Source organism: Pollicipes pollicipes, unplaced genomic scaffold, assembly GCF_011947565.3.
Source record: "Pollicipes pollicipes isolate AB1234 unplaced genomic scaffold, Ppol_2.1 Scaffold_4219;HRSCAF=4965_pilon_pilon_pilon, whole genome shotgun sequence".
Lineage (NCBI taxonomy): Eukaryota > Metazoa > Arthropoda > Thecostraca > Pollicipedomorpha > Pollicipedidae > Pollicipes > Pollicipes pollicipes.
Window position 1 is genome coordinate 28,696,516 of NW_023596448.1, and position 14,042 is coordinate 28,710,557.

General features: G+C 58.3%; 1 pseudogene; it reads right to left on the reverse strand.

Annotated features, from left to right (window-relative positions):
* Positions 1 to 14,042, reverse strand: part of LOC119095130 (dynein beta chain, ciliary-like) — a 63,048-nt pseudogene that overhangs the window by 15,720 nt on the left and 33,286 nt on the right.

Below are 14,042 nucleotides of genomic sequence, written 5' to 3' on the forward strand. Positions count from 1 at the left end.
CAGCCCAGCCGGCCACCGCACCACGCCGCTCGGCCGGCGCCCTGGCCCCGGTCACCCGGTCACCCTCTCCGGCTACAGCATCAGCCGCACTATTTATTCATATAGCAGCCAAAAGGCGTTCGACCTTAATATTAAAGGGTTGGACCTACTAACAGACCATATAATTTTATTTTCCTGAAGTAAGGGTGGCATTTTGCATTACAAAAACAGCTTTCCAACCGACCAAACCACTAGAAATATCACCACCACATCCCTTGCATTCAGTCGTAACGCAGTGACTGAGACGCTGCATCAGAGCTCGGGCGATAAAACTCCTGGTAAACAAGCCAGGCGCGAAATGAACGTGGGGAGTAAGCCACATCCTTCTACGCATCAACTCGCTTTTCTATTCGTAGACGCAATCCATTTCAACTGTTCAACAAACTTAAAAAAGGCTTTGCAAGTCAAGTGACGCCAACTGCTCGCGCAAACGCCCGGTTTGAGCTACCGTCAAACCTTCTTAATACGCAAAGCAGGCAGTAAAAAGGCATTGTTGGGCAAAAATGTGACACAGTCCCACGTCTGCGGCACTATTTGTAATGCCCTTAAGAAGCAGCACCTCTTCTCTCACGCCAAGAAATCTCGCCGTGTCTGGACTGACCTTGTCTTGGACCTCAGCAGCTGTGGCCTTGGTATACTCGAGATTTCTCCACCAGCTCCGTGTCTCCCAGGAAGTTGCCGCCGGCAGAAGACAGACGCGACAGCAGATTATCCTCCAACTTCTTCAGCAGAATCTTGAATTCGTTCTGCTGCTTCGTTAGGTTGTACTGCACGCAGAGTGGAGAGGATTCGATTATAAAGTTGATATAAGTAAGGCCAATTATGCATAAGTCAAGTTTATACTAATTCCCATACATTCTAAGCCTTAAAGTGGCTTCAATTTTGAAATCACCTCGGGTTCTCAGCAAATATGGTGAAAGCCCTGTAGCATTTGGCAGCGCACAGCATTTCGCTGCAGTGAAGCTTTACGGAAATCCGCCGTGCGCACAAAACTATCGATGGAGCGATGTGCGCAGCGCCAAAAAAAGTTTCAGCATTCCAGAATTTCGTGGGGACGCCCTGTTCTGAGCTTTTGACGAATCATGGTTAGACAGGCATATTCAAAGTGCCCGTCTCATTATTTGTCAATCGAAGTTTCGTTTTTCTTCCATAAGTTCAAAATAAATCAGTAAGGCATTAATAAGATAGCGGAGTTAGCCGCCAATACATCTGCAACTTTTTTATATTCCGCTCAAGCTGGCAACGCATCTGAAGTCAACGTAAGTCTGAGCAGGCATTAAAGATAACATAGGGCTCACCAATATTTGTATTTTGACCACGCATAACCATTTGCCAACGCTATGAGCTAGACCATCTTACAGAAAACAATAGTTATGTTATCTTCTTAGACTAGTTATGGACTTGTAAATCGATCACAGCAGAATTTTCAACTCAGATAATTGAACTACGGCACGAAGCGAAGCTAAATATCACTTTCTCTTCTTACGGAAGTGACGCCACATCCGTCCCACATTCCTTGGTTTCGCACGAATGATCATAGAACATTTTTATGACGATGAACATGATGACCGCGGCACACAGCGCACACACTAATGTCCGCATTATCTTATTCACCAGCAAAGTATGTGATCAGTGATGATTCTTGCAGCCCCCGAAAGACCAGAAATCAAGTACACCACTTGCCAGCACTCCGATACGTGCTTGGGACCGGAGAACGGATCTTTCCCAACAAGTGGTTTGTCTCGTATCGTTCCAGACACGCACGCCACCGGCCCGGCCGCGGGCCGCGTAACGTCTAGGGTATACAGTGTACGTAACCTCTGCTCTTCGAGCTTGGGTCTCCGGGCCTTCACCACCTCGGCCATCAGTCGGCGTCCCGGAGCGAGCGGGACCTTACCTTCTGCTCCTCGAGGTCGGGCCTCGGGCATTCACCACCTCGGCCAGCAGCTGGTGTCCCGGAGCGAGCGTGACCTTACCTTCTGCTCCTCGAGGTCGGGCCGCTCGCCTTCACTACCTCGGCCAGCAGGTGGTGTCCCGGAGCGAGCGTGGCCTTACCTTCTGCTCCTCGGGGTCGGGGTGCCGCTCGGCCTTCACCGCCTCGCCAGCAGCTAGTATCCCGGGGTGGGCGTGACCTTACCTTCTGCTCCTCGAGGTCGGGCCGCTCGGCCTTCACCACCTCGGCCATCAGCTGGTGTCCGGGAGCGAGCGTGACCTTACCTTCTGTTCCTCGAGGTCGGGCCGCCGGCCTTCACCACCTCGGCCATCAGTCGGCGTCCCGGAGCAAGCGTGATCTTACCTTCTGCTCCTCGAGGTCGGGCCTCGGCTTCACCACCTCGGCCAGCAGCTGGTGTCCCGGAGCGAGCGTGACCTTACCTTCTCCTCGAGGTCGGGCCGCTCGGCCTTCCACACCTCGGCCAGCAGTGGTGTCCCGGAGCGAGCGTGGCCTTACCTTCTGCTCCTGGTCGGGCCGCTCGGCCTTCACCCCTCGGCCAGCAGCTAGTATCCCGGGGTGGGCGTGACCTTACCTTCTGCTCCTGAGGTCGGGCCGCTCGGCCTTCACCACCTCGGCCATCAGCTGGTGTCCGGGAGCGAGCGTGACCTTACCTTCTGTTCCTCGAGGTCGGGCCGCTCGGCCTTCACCACCTCGGCCAGCAGCTGGTGTCCGGGAGCGAGCGTGACCTTACCTTCTGCTCCTCGAGGTCGGGCCGCTCGGCTTCACCATCTCGGCCATCAGCCGGCGTCCCGGAGCGAGCGTGACCTTACCTTCTGCTCCTCGAGGTCGGGCCGCTCGGCCTTCACCACCTCGGCCAGCAGCTGGTCCTCCAGGCCGTCCTTGGTGACGGTGAAGTTGATGAGCGTGGTCTGCGCCTGCATCTCGGGCTTGTAGTGCGGGTTGGCGAGCTTGGTGTGCAGGATCAGCCGGAACTCCGGGTTGTACTCCACCTCCTTGTCGCCCAGCTTGATGGCGCTAGCGGACAGTGCGCACGTAAGTCTGCGGCGCCGCACCACGTCAGCAGTAGCACACATGGACCCGGGTCCGTGGCATGTCACTACACGGATGAACCGAGTTTTGTAGTTGTTGAGAACTGGCGTCCAAATCGTATAGTCCGCTTAGACCCAGCATAGCACCAATGAAATATATCGTTGAGAGTTGTCAGCACTACAGAAGGCTATGACCACGTCAAGCAAGCTCGCTTCTCCTTGGCTAGCGCAGCTTGGCCAGGCCATTAAGACACTCTGCCTGCTCCTGCTGAAACTCCAACCTATCACTGGACCAGATCCGGGCACCTGGCCGGCCGGCGTCAGGTTCGTCTGCTCTTACAGACGCGTAATGCACGTCACCCCCGCAGCCCTGCATCCGGCCCAGCGACGGCCGCGTTCCTATCGGTCATCGGTCGCATCCACAGCAGAGAATCGAACCTACGCTTCCCCCCGGCAGCCGGCCGCTCCGCCACCGGCGCTGGCCGGGGCGGCCGGGGCGGCCGAACGTACCTGCCCTTGCGGATGAGGTTGCGCGCCAGCAGCGGGTCGAGCACGGGATCGACCGACTCGCCGATGTTCTCCACCAGCACGACGGAGCCGGCGCTGATGGCCTGCTCCACCACGTCCATGTAGCCGCGCTGGCCCAGCCGAATCACCTTCAGCTCGGCGCCGTACCTGGTCTTGATCCACTTGATGCCTTGCAGCTGGCGGAGCGGGCGGCGCGCGTGACGGCCGCGTGCTCGCATTAACGCCCTCGAGCACAGTTCGTTCGAAACGACGATAGTACAGCACGACTTAAGACAGCACGATGACCGCGCATGAGCCTGTACCTACACAACACCACAAAACAACGCCGTGATATTCGACGTCTGCGCATGCGCCGAGCCCACCGCACTGACAGCGAGTGGCACTGGTTTCGTGTGGCTCCTCGCCCACGCGTGCCATCTACACTGGCTGGCTCGTGGAGAGCCGGTGGACGGGTTCAGCGCGTCGGCGGCCGCACCTGAGGATCAATCATGAGCGGCCAGCGCTCCGACTTGGTGAGGATGGTGGCGTTCTCCGCCGACATGCGGTCGTTGGGCAGACCCTCGTTGTTCCAGGTGGCGATCTGCGCCTCGTCCGTCAGCAGCGAGAGCGGGTCCAGCTCGGGCGTGGTCGGCACCTGGCGGCCGGCGGCCGGGCGTGACACGGGCGCGGCGGCGGCGGCGGCGGCGCAGTCGTGCGCGCACGGACCTGGCGCACGCGGCGGCGAACACAGTAGCTCACGCGCGGACCTGGCGCACGCGGCGGCGGCGGCACATTGGTGCGCACGGACCTTGCACACGCGGTGTTGGCTGAACAGTTGCGTGCGCACGGACCTGGCACACGCGGTGTTGGCTGAACAGTTGCGTGCGCACGGACCTGGCGCACGCGACGTCACCGCCGAGCTCGGACAGACCCAGCGCGCGCGGCTCTGACACCAGACGGCAGCGCCGCTGAAGCCATGATGCGCACTGACATCGCCCCGGACAAGACAGGACATTCAAACAGGGGACAGAGGCAGCGACTTTGCAAGTCCGTATATCGACATCGATCTTATCATGCAGCGGATGTGTTATCGTTCTTGTGCATTACCAACAAAAAAATCCATCCACGCCGAGATTCTGTCCTTTTGACCACACACAGGTATAAACAGCGGGCCGTTCACTCTCGCAGTTGATCGAGGGCGACACCACTCGCGGTGTCGCCCCCGATTAACACCGCTGCTCCGGCGTCACCACTCGCGACGACGCACGACACCGCCGCCGCCGACAACAGCCGGCCAGTGGCTGCGTCATATGGTGGTACTCGTCCGCCGGGCTGGGTTACAACGCGCCACCACTGGAGCGCGACACTGCCGGCGCGCTGTCTACGTACAGCCGCGTCGCAACCCCAATTCTGTATGCGTGAGCGTACATCCTCGTAACATGTGTGAAACACGTCCTGATTGCTACTCCTCGGGAGCGATCGCTTACCTCCAGCTTGGTGATCTGCGGGAACCACTGTTTGTCGAGCAGCTCCGTCCTGTACTGCTTGGTGAAGCAGCCCACGTACGAGATGAAGGCGGTGACCAGCAGCACGTCCCCCGGTATGGTGGTCTCCTGCTCTTTGTACCTGTCACGGCGACCGCAAAATGGCAGCTCTCCATCTCACGTGTCGGACGCTTATTACATAAATGTGGCTGCCGAAAGCCATGGCTTTCACTCCGTCGCATGCTCGCTGGTCGGAGCAGGCGAGCCTGAGCATAACCCCAGGAATGGTTATGCGTAGCAAACATCAAGTTTGAGTCACGCATGTTGAAAACAAGACCGCCACTAAACGGACAAGTCCGACCTAAACGCAAACGACGAAATCTCAAACACCTGATCAATCCACACGCAACGCCTGTACAGACACATTTTCATTTCACGGGGCAGTTTGGCCGATCGGGCTCCGAGACAGCCGCCTATAACTCCCCGCCCCTGAGCTGGCGGCCCGACCGGCCGGCAGCAGCAGCAGCCACAGCAGCAGCCGCAGCAGCTGCAGCAGCATCAACGGCGGCGGCGGCGGGTGCAAACCTGGCGACACTCTCTCCCCAGCGGACGTTCTCGGAGGCCAGACCGCCCACCAGCCGGTTGGCCAGGTCGATGACGTAAGCCGTGGCGTCCGCCTCCTTCTGGCACTTGACCTTGGCCGCCGTGGCCTCCTCGAAGTCGGCCGTCAGCTTTCCCAGCGTCTCCTCCAGTACCTGGCCGGGCGCGTGGGCGCGTCAGTTGGACCCGCTCACTTTGAGGGGCGGGGGGGGGGGGTAAGACGGGCACTGTCACTATCAGCTGGGAGAGCGGCCCCCCACAGCTCCCGTCGCTCCGGGTCCCGTCACATTTGCCGGGTCGGTTCGAGGGTAGAGCCAGCCTTAAGCCAGCAGGGGCAGGTGACGGGCTTTCGTCACACAGATATATTTGCAAATATGGCAGGGAAATGGGAGACAGCCAGATGTTGACAGATAATGCACGTTATTTAACACAGGGACCACGGCAATGCAGACCATCCCAACCCGCTTCTCAGAACCGACAGCCAGCTGTGCACGGGGCCCACACAGGAGTCAACAACTGCAGTGCTGCGAGGACGACCGTCCGCCATGACCGGGCCGACGTAACACAAGTCCACTCCAGTCCTCTAAGCAAGCCGCTGGTCCGTATCGAGCCCTGTTCCCAGGCCCCGACCGGTGGGCGTTGACCGCCCCGTCGGGCCCCGCCGCCACATTACTGAGTGATCCCGGCGGACGCCTGTGAGACCGGCTTCCCGCCGTGCAGCGGAGCACCGCGGCACAGTCTACCTCCGCCGGCCGCCTGGTAGACGCGGGAGCCTGAACGCCGAGTAGGACCGCAGCACCAGCCGATGCCAGTCCACATCCCTAGCACGGCAGACCCCCGCACGCGCCGCGCCAGCTCTCCCACCCACTAGCAGAAGACTCTGCCACATGCGACAGACGCCACACGCCGCAGAACACCACAGCGTGGCCGCGGCACCGGTAATCCGGGTGCTGATCCACAGCAGGATCCGGATCCACAGCACCCACCCACGGCTCGCGCCAGCCACTCACCACGACGCGCTCCTTGATCTCGGCCAGCTTGTCCTGGGCGGCGGCCAGCTCGGCGTTGGCCGCCTCCAGCGCCAGGCGCTTGGGCTCCACCTCGCAGTACACCTCGTAGAACTTGACGATGTTCAGCACCCAGGCGCACAGACCTGCGGCGTCGGCCGGCCAGCGGCTCCGTTAAGGCGAGCGCGAAGCCAGCGCTCCGTAGCAGACTGCTTCGGCAAACAATCGATCGTGAAGGCCGTCGAGTGGTGGGCGGAACAACACTGGATACAGACACAGCTCTCTGGTCTTTTAATCAACGAATGCATGGCGCACGGCAAGGGCCCACCGCTCGTCTCGGCGACGGCTGGGCTCTGTCGGCGCGCGTCACCGCCCCGGTCCCGTGTAACCTCCTGCCTGACCTGCCGCCGCCAGCGACTTGGAGCGGATAAACTCGGCGTTGAACTGCGGGTCGGCCAGGTACGGCTTGATGGCCTTGAGGCAATCCGGGTGGATGTGCTCCTTGTCGTAGTTGCGCAGCTCGTCCAGGAAGCCGTCCACCTTAGCCATCATCACCTGCCGCGGCGCGTCGGCGGCGGGGCGTCAGATGACACAGCGCGCACACAGCAGGCTCACGCTCCACCAACACAACACACGAGCACGCGCCAACTATTGCCAGGACGTGCAGCGGTGAAGCCAGCCTGCTCAGCCCCCCCCCCCCCCTTCTCCCCGGCACCACGAGCGGGAAGCACCGCACATCTGACCCTGAAGAGCAGACCTTCCAGGAGCTGTCCGAACATGTCACCGGAGTCCGTCCCTCGTGCCTCGGCACCCCACGCCGGGACAGCGCCCGGCCGACCGGCCGCCCGGCTCGGAGCGTCACGCCGTACCTTGCACGCCTTCCAGGAGCGGTCGCGGGCCACCTTGCCGCCCGGCGCGAGCAGCACCATGACCGCGGCTGTGACGTTCACCACGGCCGGCGGCGGCGTGCCGAACGACTTCAGCTCAGTCAGGTTGTTTCTGCGGCACACACGCTGTGCGTCGGCTGCGGTCACGCAACACAGCCACACGCGCATGCGCACACACGCACACACACGCACATACACACGCACACACACACACACACATACACATACACGCACGCACGCACGCACGCACGCACGCACGCACGCACACACACACCACACACACACACACACACACACACACACACACACACACACACACACACACACACCACACACACACACACACACACACCACACACACACACACACACATACTGCTGCAATCAGGCAGCATTCTTTACCTTCAGGAAACAGTAAAATATTAAGGACATGTGTTTATAAACAATTGAGCTTAAAACATCTCTTCGGTAAATCCTACATCACAAGTGCGAGAAAAAGCTCCACCACAGTTGAGACGCCTTCTCAGGGCCGCTGCAACACCGTTTTGGCGTGGTGGTGGCAAACGAGCCGCCGTGCCGTCTCGCTCGCTCCGTCCCCCCAACGCGTCCGGAGCGGTACCCACTCCCGCCCACCTTGTTGAGCGTGTCGAGGGCGTCCTTGGCGGCGATGAGCGCCGGCTGAGCCTTGGCCAGGTCCGCCTCGCACTCGCGCTGCTTCTTACCCACCTCCACGGTGATGACGCCCACCTTCTTCTCCTCGGAGTCGGCTGGCGACAGGCCCCGGCGAAGGTTCAGGCGGTCGGCACCGCCGACGGTCAGAACATGAGTCGACGGTCAGGACATGTGCCGACGGTCAGGACATGTGCCGACGGTCAGACGGGTATGAGCCGACAGTCAAATGGACACGAGCCACAGTCAGACGGAAATGAGCCAACAGTCAGGACATGTGCTGACGGTCAAACGGACACGTACCCAAAGGTAAGACGGACATGAGCCGACGTTTAGGACACGTGCCGACGGTCAGGACATGTGCTGACGGTCAGGCGGACATGTGCCGACGGTAAAGTGGACGTGTACCAACGGCTAGGACATGAGCCGACGGTCAGGATATGTGGCGACGGTCAGACGGACATGAGCCAACAGACAGGACATGGCCCGACGGTCAGAATATGTGGCGGCGGTCAGAGCATGTGCCGCCGGTCAGACGGACATGAGCCGGACGGTTAGACGGACATGAGTCGATGGTCAGGACATAGCCAACGGTCAGGATATGTGCCGGCAGTCAGGAACATGTGCCGCCGGTCAGACGGACATGAGCCGACGGTTAGACGGACATGTGCCGGCGGTCAGACGGGACATGAGCCGACGGTTAGACGGACATGAGCCAACCGTCAGGACATGAGCCGACGGTCAGGACATGTGCCGGCGGTTCAGATGGGCATGAGGCGACGGTCAGACGACATGTGCCGGCGGTCGGGACATGTGCCGGCGGTCGGGACATGTGGCCGGCGGTCGGGACATGTGCCGGCGGTCGGGACATGTGCCGGCGGTCAGATGGACATGTGGCGGCGGTCAGACGGACATGTGCCGCCGGTCGGAACATATGCCGACGGTCAAACAGACATATGCCGATGGCTTGCTGGACGTGACTCATGCAAGCCGCAATATTGGAGATGACACGCTGCTGGACAGCGTCCACAACTAAGCCAGCGACACCGCCCCAACCCCCAACGGCTACCTATGTTCTTCCTCTCTGGTGACCGTCTCCGTCTCCTTGCCGACGATCTGAATCAACCTGTCCGCGTCCTCGTTCTTATCTTCAGCTCCACCCCCTCCTGCGACGCCAGCTTGGCCTTCAAGATCGTCCACACTGGCGGTCGACAGCCGCATTAGGACCCTCAGATCGTAACACCCACGGACCAGCACAGGCTGGGAGAGATTCCGGACAGCACGAGTCCGACAGCTCAACGATGACTGGTCGATTGCCAGTCAGCAGAGTGCAGGGTCCGTCACGGCCGAAGGAAGAAGACAACAGTGTCTTAATACTGACATCAATATAAGTTAATGATAATTTACGTTTTGTAATGTTTGCACCTAGTGGATGCCCATCCTCTAACCACCATGTTCCAGTTCCTCCAGAGATTATATCATGGCTGCTGATCGTTCTAAGGATGGCTGCTGCCACCGCTTCCGATCTCCGCTGCTCCTGCAGATAAAGACTGAGAAATGTTTACATTTGTCTCCCCTAGCCGGAGAAATCCTGGACCTATGTCTAATGGTTACAATTTTGCCCGTCACACCCGTTGCCACATGAGAGCCATCATGTTCGGATGTAAGCACCTCTACGCTATTCCGAGAACTTGGTACCACGTCGTCACTACAGCGCCCCAGCGGCCCCCCGTTCGCATGCCGCGCAACATAACAACCACGGACTCCTTTCGGCCACACAGCAGTACGCGTACTAGGGTTCCGCGCCGAGGGTGGGACAGCACGCACCTGGGAGCTGGTGTTCCTCAGTTTCTCCAGCCATTCTCCAGACGATTAATCTTGGACGTCAGGTCTCCACGTTAAAACGCAGCAGTTTACTGTAGAGGGCGATCTGCTCCAGGAAGGACTTGGGCGTCGTGTAGTTGTAGCGTTTGTCGTTAGCGAGGTACACCTTGGACATCTCGTTGACCGAAACGTGCACGAAAGACATGAACTGTGCAGACTTCGCAGTCAAGGGCTCCTGAAAACGAACAGAAGATCAGTGAAAACACCGTCATGCAGGTTTTGCTATAATTGGATATAATTATTGGTAAAAGTGGCAGGGAACGGAGTGAGCATAAGCTTCCTATTTGTGACGCGTAAGTCTTCGATTTCTTGGCATTGGGCCGTGTGAACAGCATATGCATACTATGTTCATGTTCATGTTCATAGATTCCGTAACTTTCCAAGATCTGGTGGCTTTTTCAAAGTTACACGTAATCATTGATAATTAACATACATAAATACATGATTACATAAAAATTCACACAATTAACACATATACATGCATGCACATTATATAAAATATAGCTAGTTATATAGTTGTATGTTATATAGACATATAATGCATAGAATTGTATATATATATATAATATATACATATATATATATATATATATATATATATATATATATATATATATATATATATATATACATTTATGCACACATATATATAGATATATAGATATAGATAGTATATATATATATATATACATTTATGCACACATATATATAGATATAGATATAGATAGATATAGATATATATATATATATATATATATATATATATATATAATATAATAAAGTGGCAACGACACGGGGCTAGCAACACGCTGTGATTGCTGTCCTAGACGGCTCGACGCGGTCGGCCTTACCGGCAACTCTCGGACTTCACTGAGGAAACGCTGCGACACCGACACCAGCGCCTCTTCCGGCCACTCGTGGAACCAGTCAATGTTCGTGCAGTTGATCAGTGCCGGGAACTTGCGAGCTCTATGAATGGATGACATTGCTGTATCTGTCTTGGTACCCAGGCGCACAACGCAATTGAATGGAGAACATCGCCGGTAATTACTTCACATGTGAGTGCAGAAATTAAATAATATGTCTAACTCAAAACATTATCACAAACACTAAGCATAAAACGAAAGAAGTTTTTGATCAAGCACATCACAATCATCTAAAGCGCACATGCACCCGTTCAGAAGGCCAACTCTCGCATGGACAACTAAGCCCAGCACCGGATAGTTATATGATTGCGTGTCTCTCGAAATACATGACAACGGGGGACAAGTGAACAAGACCAGCATTGCTACCGCGAACACCCGAACCAACACGTTGGGCTCCGCGACTGTCTAACCGCTTCCAACGGCCAGGTTTGTTCCCAGTGTCATACCGGACTCGGAGCGTCGTGCCGACCGGGGAGAAGCAGAGCACAACTTTCAGCGTGCGGCGCACTTTGTCGATGAAGAAGCGCCAGCAGTTGTCGCGCGTGTCCTGCATTCCCGCTGCCTTGACCTGAGTAAACACGGAGACGCAGCCGGCGGTCAGAAGGTGGGCACTGGTAGAGCGGGAATAATCGACATGTTGGTGTTTAGTCGCTTCAACCCGCTTCATCGGCATGCAGGACCTGGCTTAATCATTAGCTAGCCTGCATCGTCTTCAAGCATGCTGTTTGGAGCCCGACTGAGGGACAGTCTGCCTTTCTCGGCATTCACATCACGACAAGCCACTCACTCTGAACCTGGTTCCACTCTGAACCCAGTCTGGAGGCTCGCAAGCGAGTGAACGCCCCGAGAGCGATGGTGTGTCGTAACAACCACCGATGCGCCGCGTCACGTGCCCATACCGACACGCGCTGACCCTACCGACTCCTCCGCGTCACATGCCATGTTACATGTCGCCTTGACATGGCCAGACTGATGACCGCATGAAGGCATGTTGTCATGACTGCCACCGAACCGTGTCGTAAAACGTCGCTACGACCGTCATGCCGCAAGGCATGTAGCCATGATCACCGTTGTTCACGCATAACGTGACGTGCTGCTGTGACCACCAATATGTCATAGCGCAACGACAGCCTGCGTGCCGTGTCGCGGCAGCAGTTGCCACGACAGCCGTGGTGGTGTGACACAGCCCGTTCCTACGCAACAACCACAGCAGCGCCGCGTCAAAACACTCGGGCTTGTCATGGCCACGTCACTGTGAACCACGCCATTCAACTGCGTCCTGGCACCAGAGCCGCTCAGACCAGCTCACACGCCCGGACGCCCGGACTGACGCCCGGACGCCCGGACTGACCGCCGGTGGTGACGTCACCGCTCACGTCAGGCCGCCTCCCCCGATAGCAGCGGCGCCACTACCGACTGGCGACGGCTGAAGGCGGCGTCCGCCGTCGCTGCCAACGTCCGCCCGAACCCCCGCCGTCGGAGCCGGCCGCGCCGCCGTCCGCGCCGCACCTCGTTCCTGACGGCGGCGATGATGTTCTCCACCTCGTCGTCGGGGAAGAGGTCGGGGATCTCGCCGCTGGCCAGCAGGTCGTTGATGAGCACCAGGAACTTCTCCTCGGCCACCTGGCTGTCCGTCATCAGGAACACCATGCCGACGTTCTTCAGGCCCGACTTCTGATAGAGCGCCGCCAGGTCAGCCTGCGGCGCGACACGGCTACGTCAGCCGATGTCGGCGGTGTGGTCTGACTCAGCACGAGCCGCCTCCGCCCGCCGCGTGAGAGGCCGCCCTGTGCTCAGCACGATCCGCCTCCGCCCGTCACGACAGAGGTACCGCCCTGTGCTCAGCGAGAGACGTCTCCCACGGCGTCAGAGGTACCGCCCTGAGCTCAGCACGAGCCGCCTCCGTCCGCCGTGTCAAAGGTACCGCCCTAGTGCCTACCGTCCTAAGGCCGAAGTCATAGGACCTACAATTTTCGATTGCCCGATCAGGGATTGACCCAGTTAATAAGCTTTCCTTGCAGGATGCGTGGAAGTGACGCTGGTGCTTTCAGATCTTCGGCCAGGGCAAAAGCGCCGCGCGAACTTTTCGCGTGGAAGGCGAGTAAATGGCGGCACTTCACTGGAAACAACGCATTCTCAGCAGCTGCGAAAAACTGCATGTTGATCCTTGGGTTCAGTACATCCGGCCGTACACGCCAGCATGGACCGAAAAGACCTTCGCAGAGACAACGTGACGTGCCAGCCTCAAGCGCAGCGCCCACCCACGGCGGCCTGCCCCAGCCGTGCCGCCAGCCGCCGGGCCGCGGCGGCTCCCCCGGCCGACCGACCGGCGCCGCCCACCTTCAGGTCGGGGATGCCGTAGCCCTTCTTGAGCGTGACCTGGAACACCTCGAGGCCGGAGATGAAGGCCGCCAGCCTGGACAGCGACTGCTTGCCGCTGCCGCCCACGCCCACCAGCAGGGCGTTGCCGCGCGGCGACTCCAGGATCCGGTTGATGCTGCGGTGGAGGCGGCCCGCGCCGTCAGCCGGCATCGCACGACGCGGCATGACACACCGTCGGCATCGTTGCAGTTTTCGTGTTGCCGCATCAAATCAAACTGCAGCCTGCTTTGCAAAAGTGTATGAATCCTGACAAAGTCGCACCGGCCATCAGCCGGCACCAGTGCGACCCGGTGACCCCCGGTGACCTCCGGTGACCCCTCACCGACAGACGTGCATCATGGCGTCCTCGAACAGCACCAGGTTCATGGCGGCGTTGATCTCGTTGTAGGAGTCCATGGCCTCCTTCAGCAGGCGTGACAGGTCCGGCCAGCCGCCGATCTGTGGGCGGGGCGCGGGCGTCAGCGGCGCCAGAGAACACCACCGATTCAGCGGCCTCTGAGAACGGACTCTGCGGATCACCCGAATCATTGGACTCATAGAGAGCCTCAATCTGAAGAAAATGTCCGCCCACTACAGCAGTTATCGCAGCGACTTGCTACGCAAGTGCTTGAAACAGTAAGCAGTTCGAGCGTCTAGTGGTGCCTTGAACGAATTTCACACACACCTGGTTGTACTT